The 20,354-nt window shown below is 40.8% G+C and overlaps 1 protein-coding gene across 2 annotated transcripts in view; it reads right to left on the bottom strand.

The window, feature by feature from the left end:
- The window catches only part of IMPDH2 (inosine monophosphate dehydrogenase 2), a 1,061,056-nt gene that overhangs the window by 441,705 nt on the left and 598,997 nt on the right, over positions 1-20,354 (bottom strand). The gene's annotated exons all lie outside the window — the stretch shown is intronic.

The raw sequence follows: 20,354 nt of genomic DNA, 5'->3' as shown, positions 1-20,354 counted from the left end.
TCAGTCATTTACATTACAAAGGAACTGTACCTAATAATGATCTCAAACCTTTCCCATTGCACTTCACCTTTCACCTTCCAATTCAAATGAGTGTTAGCTATGCAAAACTCTATTACAACTGTGAAACTGAAAACGTCTCCCAGTCAAACAAATGAATAAAACCATGACATGCAAGTACTTGGCACCATCTGATACTAACATCCTTCATTAAGCACATGTGGAATGCTTGTGCCTTCTTCAGCTTATCCCAGTTGGAAGCATACAAACAGGACTTCCTTGAGGCACAAGAAGACAGCCTAAAAATAATGTTAGGTAAAATTAAATGAAAGACTGACTTATCTTCATAATTCAGGAACTAAAAAGTCATGACACCAATAAAGCCTGCTTAGCCTAACAAAAAAAACTACCTGAACGCACAGGGTTATGAAAGTGCAACATTACATTCCCTTAACATTACAAAATGTTTTGTTGTAGGTTATTCTAGGTTTACTCACGTCTGTCATGGTTTGGCTGCAAGGGAAAAGTATTTGTGAATGGCCAAACTTCAAGCCATGCCTGAATAAACCCAAACATAACCCAGACATTGTATACTACTGCATTCCTACAGGTGATTGCTGCACTAGTGGTGAAGTGGCTTAACTCCGAGAATTTAATGCTAGAGTGAGTTTTACTGAAATGCAATACAAGACAGTGGTGTGTTTTTCTGGTTCTCCCCCAAACAAAAACAAAAACAAAAAATAGCTTACTCAAAACAGAACACACTTATTGTACACTCAGTTAAGAACTTTCATCTTTCTACTTTATGACTTTTGGATGGCACAGCGATTTGCATGGTTGTCTCACAGCAAGAGGTTCTTCGGTTCGATGTTTGGCTAGGATCCCTTCCGTGCAGAATCTGCATGTCCTCCCTGCATTCGTGTGGGTTTCCTCCAGGTGCTCCGTTTTCCTCCCATGTTGTAAAGACATGCATGTGGAGCCCCCTGGGGCCTCTGCTGAAAAATGATTTGTTCCAAGTCTGACTTTCCCAAAGTAACTTCAATTCAAAACTCATTAAATAATCCAACATATCACATGATCTGTATGATCCAATAATTTTAAAGTTTTAGAAACCCTAGATCTTAACACATTTAAAATTACATCATTTAATTATGGTGTATTATATGCATTTAAGAAAATCTGCCACTTTAACACGTTTAAATCTAGGGGTGTTTTTGTTTCACAGCTACAAACTTCTACATTAACAGTATCTATTACAACAAATAAAAACTTTTTACATTCTTAACATTGTTGTTTATGCTTATATAAAGCATTACTCTCATCTCCCAATTTTATCGTATTCAAATGCTCATAAATTCTACTCTAACATCCCCATAGTTTTCCCAATATAAAAACCGTCACATCCACAACACTGTACATAATAAACCACATTTTCTGATTTACATGTAAAGTATCCTGGACTAGTATAACTTTTATCAGTAGAATTTCAAAATATGGAAGCCTCATTAGCAATATAATCTACAATATACACAATCTTAACATTTATATTTTAAAAATGAAAAATAAAAATCTTATCTACTTTATAAAAACAGATCTTTTAAATTCCTACTACTTTTATTAACAAAACTAAGAAAATCACTTATTTCTTAACACATCAGGAAACCCTTCAAAAATGTTCCAATTAGCTGTAATTATTTACTTTACTGCATAGGAATCAACTGTATGCGGAGAAACTAAAGTAGTACTTTTAAAATTCTAGTCACTTTTTGATTGTCTTTTCTCCTACTTTTAATTTTATCCTCCATTTCAGTTATAATTTTAACTGGGCAACCCATTTCCTTAAAACATTCTTTCATCAAAGTAATTTCTTCCATAATATAATTATCTTCTGTTGTACAAATGTTCACTCTATACATTTGCCCATTTACAATATTATTCTTTATGTATGTAGGGTGCACACTTGTATAATGTAACAAAGTATTATTTGCATTTTTCTTTATAAACTAATAAATTCAGATATTTAATCATATGTTACAGGGTGCTGGTGGAAATTGGGCTACTGTTGGCTAAAGGAGAGGAAGAAGCAGAAGAGGGGGAAGACATGCCCAGAGGCAGGAGGAAGATTAGGAGTGTAGAAGTGAGGTTAGGGACTTTGAATGTTGGCAGTATGACCGGTAAAGGGAGAAAGCTAGCTGATATGATGGAGAGAAGGAAGGTTGATATATTGTGCTGGCAAGAGATCCGATGGAAGGGGAGTAAGGCTAGGTGTATTGGAGGTGGGTTCAAATTGTTCTACCATGCTGTGGATGAGAGGGGAAATGTGGTAAGGGTTATCCTGAAGGAACAGTTATGTCAAGCGTGTTTTGGAGGTGAAAAGAATGTCAGACAGAGTCATGTTTATGAAGCTGGAAATTGATGGTGTGATGATGAATGTTGTTAGTGCATATCCTCTGCAAGTTGGATGTGCAATACATGAGAAAGAAAACTTTTGCAGCAAGTTGGATGGTGAGGTGAAGAGTGTACCCAAGGGTGAAAGAGTGGTGATTGGAGCAGACTTCAATAGGCATGTTGGTGAATGGAACAGAGGGGATGAGGAGGTGATAGGTAGGTATGATGGTATGGAGAATGTAGATCAGTGTGCACATCTCTAAGAAACCTCCTGTGGGCATATACTACATGCACTGATTACTGAGCACATGCAGGGACACAGTGCCATTTTGCAGTTAGATGTTGTTGGGTAAGCATGTCTGTGTGTAAGCTCTATCTGTTAATCAGTTTGTTTACAGTTATTGAAGCTGGTATTCATCCTGATGTGTTTTCATGTAATAAAGCTTCTTAAACTAACATGCCTGCTTGTCATCCTTGGAGTAAGGGATAAGTGACATGGTGTCAGAAGAGAAGGTCAAATGGTAGTGGATTTTATGAAAAGGATAGACATGGCTGTGGTGAATACGTACTTTATGAAGAGGGAGGAGCACAAGGTGATGTACTAGAGTAGAGGAAGAGGCACACAGGTGGATTACATCCTATGCAGGAGAGCCAGTCTGAAGGAGAATGGAGACTGCAAAGTGGTGAGAAGGGAAAGCATACTTAGGCAGCATAAAATGGTGGACTGTAGGATGATGCTGGCGATCAAGAGGAGGAGAATGAGGGCAGTGCCAAGGATCAAACGGTGGAACCTGAAAAAGGATGACTGTAAAGTGGAGTTCAGGGAAGAGTTGAGACAGGCATTGGGTGTCAGTGAAGAGTTACCAAATGGCTGGGCAGCCACAGCAGAGGTGGTAAGGGAGACAGCTAGAAAGGTGCTTGGTGAGACAATCTGGACAGAGGGAGGAGGACAAGGAGACCTGGTGGTGGAATGAGGAAATACAGGAGAGTATACAGAGGAAGAAGTTGGCAAAGAAGTGGGATTGTCAGAGAGATGAAGAAGGTAGGCAGGAGTACAAGGAGATGAGGCGTATAGTGAAGAGAGAGGTGGTGAAGGCTAAGGATAAGGCATATGGTGAGCTGTATGAATGTTTGGACACTAAGACTAAGGAGGCAGAAAAGAACCTGTACCAATTGGCTAGACAGAGGGACTGAGCTGGGAATGACGTGCAGTAGATTAGGGTGGTAAAGGACAACAAGGGAAACATACTCACAAGTGAGGAGAGTGTGCTGAACAGATGGAAAGAGTACTTTGAGGGGCTGATGAATGAGGAGGATGACACACAGAGAAGGTTAGATGATGTGGGGATAGTGAATCAGGAAGTGCAACAGATTAGCAAGGAGGGAGTAAGGACAGCTATGAAGTGGATGAAGAATGGAAAGGCTGTTGGTCTAGATGATATACCTGTGGAAGCATGGAGGTGTTTAGGAGAGATGGCAGTGGAGTTTTTAACCAGATTGTTTAACAGAATCTTGAAGAGTGAGAGGATGCCTGAGGAGTGGAGAAGTGTATTGGCACCAATTTCTAAGAATAAGGGTGATGTGCAGCACTGTAGTCTCTACAGAGGGATAAAAATGATCAGCCACAGCATGAAGTTATGGGAGGCAGTAGTGGAAGATAGGTTAAGAAGGAAGGTGATAATTAGTGAGCAGCAGTAAGGTTTCATGCCAGAAAAGAACACTACAGATGTGATGTTTGCTCTGAGGGTGTTGATGGAGAAGTGTAGAGAAGGTCAGAAGGAGATCCATTGTGGACTTAAGAGAAAGCATATCACACAGGGTGCCTAGAGAGGACTTATGGTATTGTATGAGGAAGTCGGAAGTGGCAGAGAAGTATGTAAGAGTTGTACAGGATATGTACAAGGGCAGTGTGACAGTGGTGTGATCTGCAGTAAGTCTGATGGATGCATTCAAGGTGGAGGTGGGATTACATCAAGGATCAGCTCTGAGCCCTTTCATATTTGCAATGGTGATGGACAGGTTGACAGACGGGATCAGACAGGAGTCCCTGTGGACTATGACGTTGGCAGATGACAATCTGATCTGTAGGGAACAGGTTGAGGAGACCCTGGAGATGTGGAGATATGCTCTAAAGAGGAGAGGAATAAAAGTTAGCAAGTGTAAGATGATATGTGTGTGAATGACAGGGAGGGCAGAGGAATGGTGAGGATGCAGGGAGTACAGTTGGCAAAGGTGAATGAGTTTAAATTCTTGGGATCAACAGTTCAGGGTAATTGTTAAGACTGGAAGAGGTGTGAAGAAGAGAGTGCAGGCAGGGTGGAGAAGAGTATCAGGAGTGATTTGTGACAGACGGGTACCAGTAAGAGTGAAACGGAAAGCCTACAAGATGGTAGTGAGACCAGCTATGTTATATGGGTTGGAGACGGTGGCACTGACGAAAAGACAGGCGTCAGAGCTAGAGGTAGCAGAGTTAAAAATTTTAAGATTTGCATTGGGTGTGATAAGGATGGACAGGATTAGAAATGAGTACATTAGAGGGTCAGCTCAGGTTGGACAGTTTGGAGACAAAGCCAGAGAGGCAAGATTGCGTTGGTTTGGACATATGCTGAGCAGGGATGCTAGGTATATACTGGGAGAAGGATGCTGAGGATGGAGCTGCCAGGTAACAGGAAAATAGGAAGGCCTAAAATAAGGTTTATGGATGTGGTGAGAGAGGACATGCAGGTGGTTGGTGTGACACAGAAAGATGCATAGTACAGGAAGAAATGAAAACAGATGAACCCACTCTGGCGAACCCTAACGGGAGCAGCCAAAAGAGAAAAAGATCAATAAAGCATCCAAAAATACTGATTTCTTAAGTTTATCTTTTATACACTGATTCTTTCCAATAAGTCATCACCAAATTAACAAAACTGGATGCCATTGTAGCTCCCATAGCTACTCCTGTCAGTTGTTTATATATTTTCTTCTATCCATCCATCCACAACCTATTTTTCCAATTTTTGCTTTAAACAAAAAATATTAGTCAAAATCAAATCTATTAAAGCTATCAATAACTCTACTTTGTACACTGAAAACTTTTTACTATTTGATAACTGGAAACCAAACCACTCCATTTTAAACAGTGTGGAATAACAGAATAAAGTGATTTTACATCTGTTGCCACCAACAAACATTCTACTTTTACATTTTTTTAGTTTTTCAATTAAATCACCAGAGTCCCTGATGTATGAAAATGAGCCCTTTATTATATCTGTAACTGTACTACATATATTGCTATGGCTTCCAGCTTCCGTTTTTGACCTAGCTGATGCTATTACTGGTCTAGCAGATAGATTATTTAAATTCTTCTGTATTTTTGGTAAACCAAAAAATAACCTATGTTTTTTCTATTATGAAATAATAAACAAAAGATTTAGTTATTAGACATTACATAAAACAATATCTACCATCCTAAAATCTTTTTCAACATCCTTTCTATTCATCATTTTATATGATTCTTTATTACTCAACATCATCTCCATTCTAATATAATCAATTACTCATTATTACTACCCTCCACCCTTATCAGTTTTCATAATTCTTATTTCATCATTGGTCTCAAAGTTTTTTTTAAAGCCTGTCACTGTCCTTTGCTTAAATTTTAAAACTTTTTTTCGCAGGATTTCTTAAAGCTTCTCTAATTTCTAATTCACATACATTTTCAAAAGCTTCTACTGAGGAGTGTAGTTTAGGATTAAAATCAGTCAGAGCTTTTTAAAGATCAATTGCAAAGTTTTTTTACCTTTTCTTTTTGATATAATTATGCATACATCTTTAAAGTAGGCTTCCTTATTTTAAAATGTGTAGTTTTTAACCTTAGTTATTTCACTTGCCTTATTTTTATTAAATTTGATAAACTCATGTTACTGTTTCCTGTAAGCTGACCAACTGCCCAATTACTTCCCAATTCCATATCAACCAATCCAGTCTTCTGATGATGTATTAGAGGAGAAAGACAGTTGGTAGTGGGTTGGCATGCATTCTGTAGCCTGCAGCAGACTGCAACAATCATTGTTAGAAAAATCTTAAACTATACATTTTCAGTCTTAAAAATCATCATCTCTGAACACTGATCATTTTGGCTCTTCCATTGCTCGCTGTGAAGCTATCTGCTGACTTATTCTTCCCACTCTTTGCTTCCAATCTCTTTCTGCATTTCCAGAATCTGCCCATTCATAAACTCAGGAATTCTATGATTGGTCATATCTATATAACCTCTTTTCCAACTGGCTATTTTAGCATATGTTGGACCTGTTTGAGCCCCTCCCTGTCTTTGTGCTGTTTTCGATCGACACAAAAGAAGTGTTATAGGTGGGTCTAAAAAATATTAGTTGGTTGCTCCAATTTCACACTTTAGTTGGAATAGAAACCATCTCATCACTCTTTATTTTTCAAATTATATATCCCCTGTGCATAATTATTCTCATTATGATTAAACATTTTTAATTTTAATTTTCTTAAAACTTTGAAGAACCTTCTTCTGCAATGTTTCAATTCCGCTACCTACACCATTGTGAAGTCGCCAAGCAGTGATTGCAAACCACAATACTTTATACCTGGAGCAAGGCCTACCCATTATGAGCCAAAAAAGTATACTGTACAATCCTCAAATACTGGTTTGCCAGGAAAGTGACAGTCATGTCCAGCAACCTCATCTAGGTAAATGGCAACAATAAGGGCATGTCTACCTGCACAGTGACTATTTGAAACCAAATGCACCAGATGTACTGGCACAAGTCAATGCAGTCTATTATGGGAAGAAAATCATCTCTCTTTTTTGGGACCAGGGACTGATGGAAGTAAATTCCCATCCCTCCTTTGGCACTGTGTGTAACATTGTCCCAGCTAGAACCCACTAATTGCTTATGATGGTTCCCCTATGCCTAAACAAACACAGAGAACCACTATCTCCCATCAACAGTTTCAGAGCATAAGCAGAGCAGAAAAACTGTGAAGATTGGAGGGACTTTCCCAGATTCCAAAGAGAACTCTTACTTGTTTTGGGGCTGCCCACATGGTCTAGCAGAGGAGGAATCAGCAGCAACTGCATAACTACAGTGGCTGCCTATATGGGTGAGGGCTTGCTTCCTCCTCAGCAGGTCAATGAATATGCCATATGCACACTGACCAAACAGTGCTCACCCCCACCGAAAAAAATGTTGTTCAGGTGCTCCCCTTTGAGGGAGGACTATCTCATACCTAGCACCTTGCAAATGCACACCTCTAAGCCTAGGGCCCTAGACAAGGTACCAGTATAGCCAAAACAGGACACATGGCACCCAAGAGAGGGCATGTAAAAAGCCTTCCAAAGATCATCCTTCAGTCCAGAATTAGATTACCCAGTACTTTCATCACACGATGGTCCTCTAACAATGCCAAGTCAAATCAGCAATTGAATTCCTTGAACTCCAATGTGGCAAAGGAATGCACTCTTGCAACACCTGCCCAAAACCTCTGGATTCCTAGTCAAGTACTGTTACTCGAGCTTATGCCAGACTGATAAGATCACGTTATTCAATATTGGAATGCTTGGTCTGCCTGCTGAGGAGTCAGCTCATAGAGAGACTAACAAGCAAGGTATCTCTGATCTATTGAGATGGCACCCACAGTGACTAGTTTCAAGGGTAAATAAGCCAGTTCTCAGGCAGTTTCCACAGAAACTCCCACAGGTGCTTCTGAAAGGAAGAGACAGGAGCTGACGGCCAGACTATTTTGTACCTCATTAACGTGAGCACATCTCCAGAGGAGAGGCCATGCCAGAGAGATTTGGAGGGTTGTTAGACTCACTATCCTAGCGCATGCTGGAGACAATGGTCTTGAGCACCTCTAAATCCTCAAAGAATACTAAAGGTGACAGAGTTTTAAGACACTTGCTTCACAAAGGGTTTGCTTGTGAAAAGCTGGCATCAACCTTCAGTGAACTAGGATGCAGCACAAATAGGTGCTGGCTAATGGAAGCACATGGTATGGAGTGGACTATGCCAAGTCAAATGCAGGGTGAAGTTCTTAATGGTTTGCTTCTGCACCCATAAATCAAGCTCACAGTCACCAACAAAATCATCCACATTTTTCTAATTTTTTCTACATGGAGCTGGGGTGTTGCTTCTTCTGTCACCATTTCTCTTAATTAAGCTCTACTCTTCTACCTTCTCTGACAGTCATGGTTGACTGCCATAGGTGTTCTCTCAAGCAAGCCATCTCTCCGCCTGTTGGATGAACATCCTAATTGGTTCTTCCCTTTTTCCTGTCTCTCCAAAACTATCTTCACAAAAGTATTCTGCTTTCCTGCACATGTGCCCTCACCACTGCAATCTGTTCTTTTTGACCATCTCTGAAACTGGAGCTTAGCTTCGGCACTGATGTCATTATTGCTTCATCTGTCTGTCATATAGTATGCATCTTACTACCTGTCTCGGTCACTTCTTCTCCATCACCTCAAGCTTACTTAACTGCTCTGCCTTCAATCGCCAGGATTCTGTGCCATACAGCAGTACTGGTCGAACTGCTGTTTTATACACCTTATTTTTCAGCTTCTTTGCAATTCTTCTGTCCCGTACTACCCCTGACATTCTGTGGTAGTTGTCTACAGTACCTCTGATCTTCTCATTCACCCTTCCTTTCTTCTTAACCACCCCTCCCAGATACCTGAAGCATTAACCTGTTCTACTATTTCGCTTCTATCTAGATTGGCTAGTTAGGTTTTTTACTGAGAATATCAGCTTTTGTATAGTCAATTAATCTGTGTATTTAATTGGTTGGCAGTCATATGTTTTATCTTGTGCTTCTATTTAAACAGGTGTGTAATTTGTTGTAAATTATTCTGATGAAGTCAGTGGATATAATCTGACAAAAGCGCTAAATAAACCTGTGTTCTATCAACGTGGTGTTTTTTTGAGGAACTTCATTCTTGGACTGGTTCATACTGGTGTTGCAGTCCTCCATTTACTGCCATGTCTTGTCTGTACTCCTTTTCATCCCATGTGCCTTCAAGTTTTACATTCCATTCCCATATCATTTATTGAAGCCACCATTCAGACTCCATACCATCTGCACTCAATAGCTTTGTTGATCTGTCCCCTTAGATCTGTTTGCTAGTGTACTCCATCACCATAAGCAGTAGTGAGCTCAGAGATGAACCAGAATGTGCACCCACACCCCACTTGAAGCCTCTTTCTGAATCTTAACACTGTTTAGGCTTGTCTCGTTGGATCTGTGCACATAGCCTGTGCTAACTCAGCCAAAAGTTCTGGAATGCTGAACCATTTCAGGACTACCCAAATAAACTTTTTTGGGACCTTGTTTGATGCTTTCTCCAACTCTGAGAATTCTCAGTTGGATAATTTTCTCATCAACTTCTTTTCGACTCTATGATTTCCTGCAAACATTGGTTCAATTGTGTTAATTCCTGCTTTGAATCCAAACTACTCATCTCCCACCTTATTTTCTGCTACACTCTGTATTTATCATTCATCATCCCAAACATCTTCCTGTAGTGTGATTGGAGGTTAGTACTTTTATAATGCCCACAGTCATGAATATTTCCTTGTACACTAGCATTGGAGTGCTTACACTCCAGTCATTTGGGATACGTTTTTCCCTCCAATCTGCTATGATTTCACCCAGGAGTAATTTATCCCCCTTGATCATATCTGCTGTGACTTCATCTGAACTTGGCTGCTTTCCCGGACTTGATTTTCCTTAGTGTGGTTTTTGGTTCTTCTACAGAAAGTTCTTTCATTATATGCTGTGCATGGAGCTGTACAACCTCTGTGTGGTCTTCTTCATTCAGAAGCAGTTGAAAGTACTCCTTCCATTTGTCTTTGATGTCTTGTAGAACGGTGAGCATACAGTTGCTGGCTGCCCTTAAGAATGGCGTCTGATGACTACCTTTCTTATTGTTCTATCTTTGCCTTGCAACCTGACATTCCTCTCTTATCAGACCCATCGTTAAACACAGCACCCTCTTTATATCACCAAATCTAAAGGTCCCAAAGATTTCTACCCAAGAAAATTAAAGATCTTAAATCTTTCAGCTATCCCAGAAGATTAGCCCAACTCACCTTATACTCAGTAGCCTACCAACCAGCTGCTCTAAGGTGACCTGTGTTTAGTTTTTCAAAACTTGAAAGACTAAACCTTCTGCTTTGCTGAAAGCCCTCAAACAAACAAAAACACACCCAATACCCCTAACACCTATTAACTTAACACACAAAATTATATACATCTTCAAAAATTTACCCTTCTAACAAGACAATGCTCCAAACTGACAGACACACAAATTTCAGATAACCTAAAATAAAGGTTATCCATGCAAAGATGCATGATACAACCTGTGTTTCTACTAAGTGCTGTCTGGCTTTGTCTCACCTTTATAGCTCTCTCAGCTGGGAAAACACTTGAATGATTTTAGAAAACACTTTCTAAGCAATTTTTCTTTATCAGATTGTCTCCTGGAGACATGAGAACCAGACAGAAAACTGCCAACCATACATTTGTTTACTAGAAAAAAACTTATAATATTCAATATTCTTTTTCATTTACTTGGATTTTCTTAAAACTTGTTACTAGAGTAGGTTAAGAGCCTTAACCTAGTCATTCCCCTATGCAAGAGAAAAAACACACTAATTTTTCTTTTGTCATGCTCTTTTAACCAGATTTTTCTTGTTTTATAATGCAGTGCTTACATTTCTGAAAACTGAACAAGGAGAAAGAGGGAAGAATGGAGAAAGAAAAAAAAGGAGCACCTATTTACACTAGTATCCCCACTACACTTAAAAATAACTGAGAAAACTTTACTTTATAGCATGCAAAGAAAAGTATGCACTTTTAAAATAGCATTATTAAGAAGAACATGTTTTACTTAGTTAACTTTCTCCTTCCACTTCCCCTCTCCTGAGAATTTTTCTGAACATTAATAAAGTACGGCATATGCCTTAGAGTCCCCTACAAGTTTAACAAAGTAAAAAAAGTCCAATATCTTCCAGAGTTTCTTTTCCTGTCATGTTTCACAAATATAATTATTGTTTTGTATTTCCACATTTGTCACTCTCCAAATTACTGGTTTTACTCTTGTTCATTTCTGTAGATCATACTATATGTACCTTTAAGAAGCATTTCCAGATGAAGCACATGCATATAAATAGTGAGCACGTGCAGGCAGTAGTGCCATTTTGAGAGAACAGCCGTTAACCTGTATGAGTGTGGAATTCTGTTTATAAGTTTATTTAAGTTTAAGTTATAAAGTCTCACTCCCGATGCGTTTGTGTTTAATAAAGCTGCTTGAACTGAACCCATGAATGTTTGTCTGTTTTATCCTAACCAGACAAGCGACATGGTGTCAGAACTGGGAATAAGAGAGCAACTTCTTTGAGCCATGAGGTGCAGAGTTGAAGTTGAAGGCAGACTAAGCAGGTTGAGTGAAACAGAGCACAGACAAGCAAAAAAGGGACCAGAAACACACTTAAGGTAACAAAAAGTACACAAATGATTTATTTGGCAAAGAAAATGAAACGGAGCACTTATAAGGCACAAAACACATTATTAATCAAACAAGTAGCACAAAATGTATTATTAAGCAAACAAAAGACACAAACGCATTGTTAAACAAAACCTTTGAAACCATGATATTTGATAAAACTAGTAGAGATATTCATATGGAGCTCAGAATTACCTTTGGTTTGCATAATGAGCATGTTTAAAGCAAAACAAGCACAAGTAAAGTACACTGGGCATGACGAGATTAAAAGAGCACACCAAGTACAATAAAAAGGGCAAATTAAGCTTAATAAGCAAGGCAACTGCATGTTCGTTTAGTAAAAGACCATCTTTGGGCACAAACTACTATTTCAATTGACCAAAGCCATTCAGAGGATAATCTCAGGGTGTGCAAAGTGTTTGCAGAGTGTGTGCTTTATTATGGTGCAATTATTTCAAAGAACTTGCTATGTGCAAAGTGCAGTTATATTGCAAAGTGTAGTCAAAATACAGCCATTTCAAAACGTTTCCTGTGCTGTGTGCATTTATTGGCACAGTGCCATTTCAAAGTGTTTTTTACACTGTACAGAGTTATTTCGCAAAGTACAGCCATTTTGAAAGGTCCTTGGGGTGTGTACAGTTTATTAGCAAAGTGCATTCATCTCAAAGTGTGTTTCCTACTCTGAGCTTTTTCCATTGTGTACAGTTTATTCACAAAGTACAGTCATTTCAAAGTATTTCTTATACTGATAGGGAGTGGTTTCATAAAGTACAGTGATGTCAGTGTTGTAGTGCTACAGAGACTTATTTGGCAAAGTACAGTTATTTCAAAGGGTCTGTTGTGCTACTGGGCATAATTACAAGTACTGGCATAAAATTCTGACATACATTTGTGTGTGTATGCTCGTACGTAATTTCAAGCACCTTCACCACTGTGTGTTGATATGGCAGACTCATTCTGCAGACCAAGTCCACTTGTGTTTGATCATAATATACCAGAGAATTGGAGAGTGAGCAGGAATACGATATTTTCATACAAGCAGCTTTTTCTGACAAAGGTGCATGTACAAGGGCATTCATTTTGCTTAACTTTAGCTGGGTCAGAAGCTATTGAAAGAGTGTGTCCATTTGTGTATGTACCACCATCATATGGTGGTAACGGCTAAATCAAGGGAAGACCCTGAGTGCTTATAACGTAAAGTTAGAGAAATGTGTAACCCCCCCCAAGACAAATGTTACATTAGAGAGGCACTTATTTTATACAAGAGACCAAAAGCCAAGTGAAACTTTTGCAGCTTATATCACTAACTTGAGAAATAAAGCTAAAATGTGCAGATTTAATGACTTGAAAGATGAGTTAATAAAAGGACAAAAGCTTGTGTGTGGTGTTAATAGTGCTGCAGTGAAAAAGATTTTGCTTCGTGACAGTGATTTAAAGTTGAGCAAAGCCACAGAGATTTGTCAAATCCACGAGCTCACAGAATGGCACACAAAAATGCTTACAAGTGATAAGAGCATGGTTTCAACAGTCTCTAGAGCAAACGTAGACAGTATGCAACACTTAGTTTCACAGTTTAGTACTAGGCTATCTGCCCTGGGGCATTTATAAGCCTAGCCATAGTGATGTGGCTTTCGCTACCCCATGTAATGGTACAAAAGTGTACAGAATAGATTTAGAATACTGTGCCTCTGTCTAGTAGTGACACAGTGAAGACCCCCTTACATAACAGAATTAGTTTACTGTGCCTCTGTCTAGTAGTGACACAGACATGACCCCTGGAGTAAACCTACGATCTCCCATCCACTCGTCAAGATTTCTCTTGAAGAGAGTCAATGAGGGGCTCGAAGAGAGTCAGTGAGGGGCTCTGCCCAACATGAACTGGGATTCTGTTCCAGAGTATGGGAAGCCTCTGAGTTATGAATCTGTCCCTCTTGCATGTCCTATTCATATTTGTGCTGAGGTTTAAATCTTTAGCTCTCGTGGTTCTGATGGATTTGGATTTTTTGAGGTGGAGCATGTCCATCAATTCCTGATTGGACATGGCCTTGTACGTCAGTCACAAATCACCTCTGAGCAGGCGGTATGCTACTGAATAGAGCTGGAGTTTTAGTCTGGCAGCATATGACATATGTTGGAGACCCTTGATCCTCTTGTTGAGGTACTTTTGGGGTCTCTCTAGCTGTTGCAAGTGCCAGGTGAGGTACATACCAAATGGGGCATTGTACTCAATCATGGGCCTGATAAGGGAGGAGTATAGGGGTACAATGACCTCCTTTGATCTGGATGTGAATCCCTTCATGATAAGGTGGGCAAGGTAGAAAGTCTTTCTAACCACTTTGGCAACGTGGGTGTCAAATGAAAGGTCACTATCGACTTGGGTCCCCTGGTCTTGGATTACTTTTCCCGTACTCAGTGGGTTACTGTCTATGTGATAATTTGTGGGTACTTTGTTTTTCCCAAAGGGGATGACTATACATTTTTTGGCATTTAGTTTAAGGCCATGACTCCGGCACTAGTTGTCCGTTTCAGTGAGGCCTTTCTGTAGGATGCATTTGTCAGCTGGTGTATCGACTATGGCCCCTAGTTTGCAGTCATCTGTGAACTTTGTCAGCCACAACCCTCCCATGTTTGCTTTCACATCTGAGAAATAAATGCCAAACAAGAGGGGTCCCAGGACAGAGCCCTGTGGGACACCACTTGTGACTGGCTTTGAGTCTGAAATGGCTCCAGCGATTTTGACTTTATGGGTTCTATCCTTTAGCCAGTTTGTAACCCATCTTGTGACATATGGATTTACATTTAAGCTGTTGAGCTTGTCTATGATGCCAGAGTGGGGTATTGTGTCGAAAGCTTTAGCCAAGTCCAGGTAGGCTGTATGGACTTGCCTTGCCGTCGTCAATGGCTCTAGTGACTGTTTCGAAAAAGTCAACCAGGTTCAAAAGGCAGGATCTGTCCTTTACAAAGCCGAACTGGGTAGGATCAAGTGTCTGTAAGTCCCCAATGTCTCTGTTTATGAGTTCCATAATGATTCTTTCCATAGCTTTGCAGACCAGGCTGGTTAAGCTTATGGGGCGGTAGTTACCAGGGTCTGTAAAGGTGCCTCCTTTGTGGAGTGGGACTACTGTTGCTGTACGCCAGTGTTCAGGTACATATCCTGTAGTAAGGCTAAGGTTAAATAGCATTTTTATGTGCGGGTTTAGCTCCTCTTGGAGTTCACGTAGCACGCAACCCGGGATACCATCAGGTCCCATTGATGCTGTGTTTTTAGCTTTGTTGAGTGCGGGTCTCACCTGGACATCTGAGATGACAGGGAGGTTACATTCAGCTGGGAAAAGTATTTCTTCTTTTGGGGGTGAGGGAGGGGAGAAATTTGCACTGAACCTGTCTGCCAGGATGTTGGCAATATCTGTGGGTTCAGTGTATTTTTTGTCATTGTGAACTAACTCTGAACATATCTGAGGGTTTCCGCCCAGGTTTCTAACATAGCAGAAGGCGGCCTTTGTGGTTATCTTTAGTGTCCATAGCGATTTTTCTCTCAAAGTTGGCCTTGGATGTTTTTATGAGAGAACGTAGCTTTCTACTACTGCTGGTCAGAGATGCCTTCTCTTTATGGGATTTTGCTCTGTCGTGCAGTAGCTTCCTTCTTTTGTTATACAATTTGTTTATGGCAGGGGTCCACCAGACAGGACGCCTGCCCTTGGTGGAGAGGGTCTTGGTTTTATTTGGGATTGCATGATCCATGCATTCTTGGAGATGTCCGTAGAAAGCATTTGTGAAGGATTCTGCATTGTGGGATGTGGTTTCCACTGGCCCAGTGGGCTTAAAGGATACCATCTCAGTTTTAAGAAGTGTAAAGTTGGCTTTTGAGAAGTTTTTCACTGTAGTCTTTTGTGTTGGGGTGGAGGTGAGATATGTATATCCAGGGTGATTAGTTTGTGGTCAGATCTCACTAGTGAGGGGTATACTTCCGGTGTGGAGCACTTTGTCCCCATGTTTGTGATGATCAGGTCTAGTATATTATCTCCCCTTGTGGGAGAGGTGACTAGCTGTTCCATTGCATTTGAATTTATGAATTCCAGGAACCTTTGGGCTAGGGTGTTTGGGCTAGAATAATGCACCCAGTCTATGTTAGGGTAGTTGAAGTCTCCCAATATGATGGTGTTTGGTGAGACATTCATATCCTCCAATGTCTTCAGGAAGGCTGAATGGGGTTCCTGAGATTGGGAGGGTGGTCTGTAACATGCTACCAGTTGTATAGCAGTTTTGCCTACGGTTAGTTGCACCTGGATGGTCTCTGATGCTTCATGTGTTGCCACTAACCTGGAAGTGTGGGTGTCCTTGATGAATATGGACACTCCCCCTCCCTTTTTGGTTTGGCCCGAGTTTTGGGGCTGAAAAGCATGATACGAGGTATAGCCTGGTAGCGCTGGGGTGCTCTCAGGAGCCTTGAACCAGGTTTCAGTTACTGCACAGACATCAATGTTCTCCATACTGAGGAGTGCTTCGAGAGCCTGCATCTTGAGATTTAGACTTCTGGCGTTGAGCAGCATTACCCTTAATTTTTTCCATTTTTGTTTTCTAAGGAGGTGGGTTTGTCTTTTGAGCCTTGCCTAAAAAAGGCACTATGGGGGTGGCAAGAGCCTTAGCCAATATCCGCAAGCCCAGTGGTGACAGATGCAAGCCGTCCCTTGCGAAGCAGCGTGGCTTGTCCAGCATGTCATCCCAAGCAGACAGACATTGGATCCCCCTAGAATGACACCAGTATTTGAGCCAATTATTAAAGCTGATCATCTTGTCTTTGTATTGTGGCATCATTCTTGGTGAGGGCAAGATGCTGCTCAGGGTCAGGGTCATACCAGCCTGGGCTACATAATCAGAGAGCTCCTCTATGTCTCTTTTCATGTAGTCCAGGGAGGTACGTCTCAGGTCATTCACGCCGGCATGGACAATGACAGAGTCATATTTGTACTTGCTTTGGAGTGACCTGAGTGCGTGTGTTATGTGGCGGATCCTAGCTCCCGATAGCAGCTCACCGTTACCCTCTCCTTGATCAGCCTGGTAAGCGGAACATCAGTGTGTCTGACTATAGAGTCACCTATTACTAGTGTATCAGGCATGGTGTTTGGCCTTAAGGGCTGAGATTGTTTGACACACTGATTTATTGAAGTATGTGTTGCATGTGTTATATTTTGAGGTGGTGGATTTTTGGGTGTCTGCTTTGGGAGCCTCTGTTGTTTTGGTAAGTTTTTTGTTAGAGCCTCTGAGTATGTCTTTGTGTTATTATGTGTTTGGCTTGCAGTTGTGGTAGGTCTATATGGGACTGGGTTTGGTGTGTGTGTGGTTACCTTCTCCTCCTGTCTGGTCTTGCCAGTCCTGAGTTGAGAGAGTTCAGCCTCCAGTTTGGCTATATAGTTGCATCTCTCACATGTATTTGTGTTTGTTGGGAGGAGGAGAGGGTTGTCTGTGTACATGAGACAATTGTAGCATTGTCTCAAGATTCCCAGATTAACCAGCTGAACCGGAGAGGATGATAGTAATCTACCACTCGACATGCTAGAATATTATAAGGGAGTGCTGTGCCTTTAAGGGAAGTGGGTACTCACAGGGGTGGTAGGTGGATATAGTGCTTACTTTAGTTAGCGAGTGCTTACTTAGAAGAGACGTTTTGAGAACAAGTGCTAGGCTTATAATAAAGCGAGTAGACTGATTATTATAAGAGTAGAGTTTTCTTCAGGGAAAATTTGAAGAGCAGACTCGGCGGAGCCAGAAAAAGTTTAACCTTGTTTAACCGGCGCTGCGCTATGCGCACAAGCGCGCAAAGCCATGCAAACGTGGATTTTAAACAGGGAACTTCAAAAGAGCTAGAAATGGTCCAAAACAACCAATTACTACAAGCTCTTGTGCTGAGGTCACTCCTTCAGGGACACAGATAGGCTGCTCAAGGCTCCCCACTCCGACTGGTGAACAAAGAAACTTACTTCTATCCAAGTAAGGCAATGTACAAGACAGGAACTACACCACAGCCCGGAATACAGCAAAGCCTGTATACTGGTCTAAACTAGTCAAGGAGAGGTGGGAAAACAAGGATATTTTTTGTTGTTTTTTGTTTTTGAGATAGAAAGCACACAGAAATGCAGGAAACAGTAATAAATCAGTTACACAGGCTAGCACACTTTAGTGGGCAGCCTCAACAGTTACATTAACAAACAAACAAACAACTTTCGACCAATTTTCGACTAAATGAAACTTTAAGTGCAGATAATATATAATGCAACAAACAGTTAAAAAAACTGTTTAAGCTTGTTCAAAGTAAGCAAGAGAAGGTATTTCAGGTAAAAAAAACAGCAAACAATACTTAAACAGGCCTAAGCATATGGCAGCAGCAGCAACTCCTGCAGGTCTGGCTGGGAAACCTCGTAGCATTCTAGCAAGTCCCAAGACTAGCTCAGTAAAAAGGGCATGCTCAGTACAGTATAAGAGTGAGTCAGCAAAACCCAAGTCAAATCTTGCTGTTAACTGCCATAACTGTGGAGCCAACCAGGAGTCTAGAAGAGAGAAGTGCTTAGCATTTTGTCAGCAATGCCACAAGTATAAAAAAAGGAACCATTTTCAAAAGTTTTATAAATCAAGCAAGTCTCATTCAGTTAAGGAAGGTCACTCAAAAAAGCAAGTTGATCATATAGACAGCTGCAACCCTACTTTCTATGTGGATGGTGCATCAGTGGTTGGTGAAAAGGCTAATGCAGTAGATTTGTTGGTAAAGAATGAAGTATTGTGTAATGTTCTGATCAATGGTAAACCCACAGAGCTCAAAGTAGACACTGGTTCAAAGTGTAATGTAATGTCAGCATAATATTTGCTAACGTGAGAGCTGGTGAGCAACTTAATTTGGGCAAATGGGCAAATGTGTGGGCGGCACAGTGGTGCAGCGGTTAATGTTGTCGCCTCACAGCAAGAGGTTCTCCGGTTCAATTCTCGGCTGGGGTGCCTTCTGTGTGGAGTTTGCATGTTCTCCCTGTGTTCGTGTGGGTTTCCTCCGGGTACTCCGGTTTCCTCCCACATTCCAAAGACATGCATCTGGAGCATTTCTCCCCGGGCCTCCGCTGAAAACAGGCTCTGTGGAACCTAATCGGACTTTCCCGGTCAACAAATGTTAAATAAATAAAAAATAAAATAAATAAATAAATAAATGTGTTGCTTATGGAGGTGAAGAGGTTCAAACCGAAGGCTCAGTAGTGCTTTCATGCTATTCGGCTGGGAACAGTCAAAACTTGCAATTTTATGTAGTCAAAAGCCCTGTGCAGTCATTATTAGGTCTCAGAGACAGTTTAAGAATTAAACAGCTTTCTTTTATCAAAGAAGTACATCATGTAAGCACATGCCCCAGTTCCAGCTTCAGTGATGCTATTTTCTCAGAGTATGCTGATATTTTTGATGACAAGCTAGGCAAACTTCCAGTTGTGCACTCCATGAAAGTAGATCCAGAGGTCAGTCCAGTGGTTAGACCAGCAAGGAGAGTTCAATAGCTCTGCTGGACAAAGTCAAGGTCCATTTAGACAAAACAGTGCAGCAAGGTGTGATGTGTCCAGTCATAGAACCAACTGAGTAGGTATCTTCCATGGTAGCTGCTCATAAGAAAAATTCAGATGAAATCAGAATATGCATTGACCCAACAGACTTGAACAAGGCATTAAAGAGAACTCATCATCCTATGCGTACAGTTGAGGAGATTGCAGTCCTCATGTCAAATGCCACTGTTTTTTTCCGTCTTAGATGCAGAGAGTTCATTTTGGCAAGTAATGCTGGATAACACATCTTCACTACTGACTACATTCACTACCCCAATTTGGTAGACGCAGATTCCTCAGGATGCCTTTTGGAATAAATTCTGCAAGTGAAGTCTTTCATCGTGTAATGGAGCAAATTTGTTCAGGCTACCCGTGTGCAATAGTAGTTGATTTACTAGTTGGAGGCAATGGTGAAGCAGAGCATGACAGAAACCTCAGGAAAATTCTGGATAGAGTGAGTGAAGTGAATTTAAAGCCCAGTCCTCTGAAATGTACATTCAGACTACCAGAAGTCACTTATGTAGGTCATTTCTTTACCAGTACAGGCTTGCGACCAGATTCTTCTAAGCAAGCAGCCATTCTTGAGATGCCAGCTCCAGACAATGTCCACACCCTATAACGTTTTCTTGGTATGGCTAACTATTTGGCCAAGTTTATCCCTGACTTTAGTGAGTTATCAGTGTCTTTAAGAGAGCTGACATGCAAAAATGTTGCATGGTCATGGTTAGAACAACACCAGAGAGCATTTGATAACCTCAAAAAGCAAATTGCCAACCCTCCTATATTAATATACTATGATGTCCACAAACCAGTAGTTCTTTTCTGTGATGCTTCAAAGTTCAGTCTTGGTGCAGTTATTCTTCAAGAAGGCAGACCTGTTGCCT

The sequence above is a fragment of the Protopterus annectens genome, chromosome 7.part1 (genome assembly GCF_019279795.1).
Source record: "Protopterus annectens isolate FY-2018-M chromosome 7.part1, PAN1.0, whole genome shotgun sequence".
Taxonomy (NCBI): domain Eukaryota; kingdom Metazoa; phylum Chordata; order Ceratodontiformes; family Protopteridae; genus Protopterus; species Protopterus annectens.
Note: the sequence above shows the minus strand (reverse complement) of the source record. Positions and strands in the feature narration are given on the sequence as shown.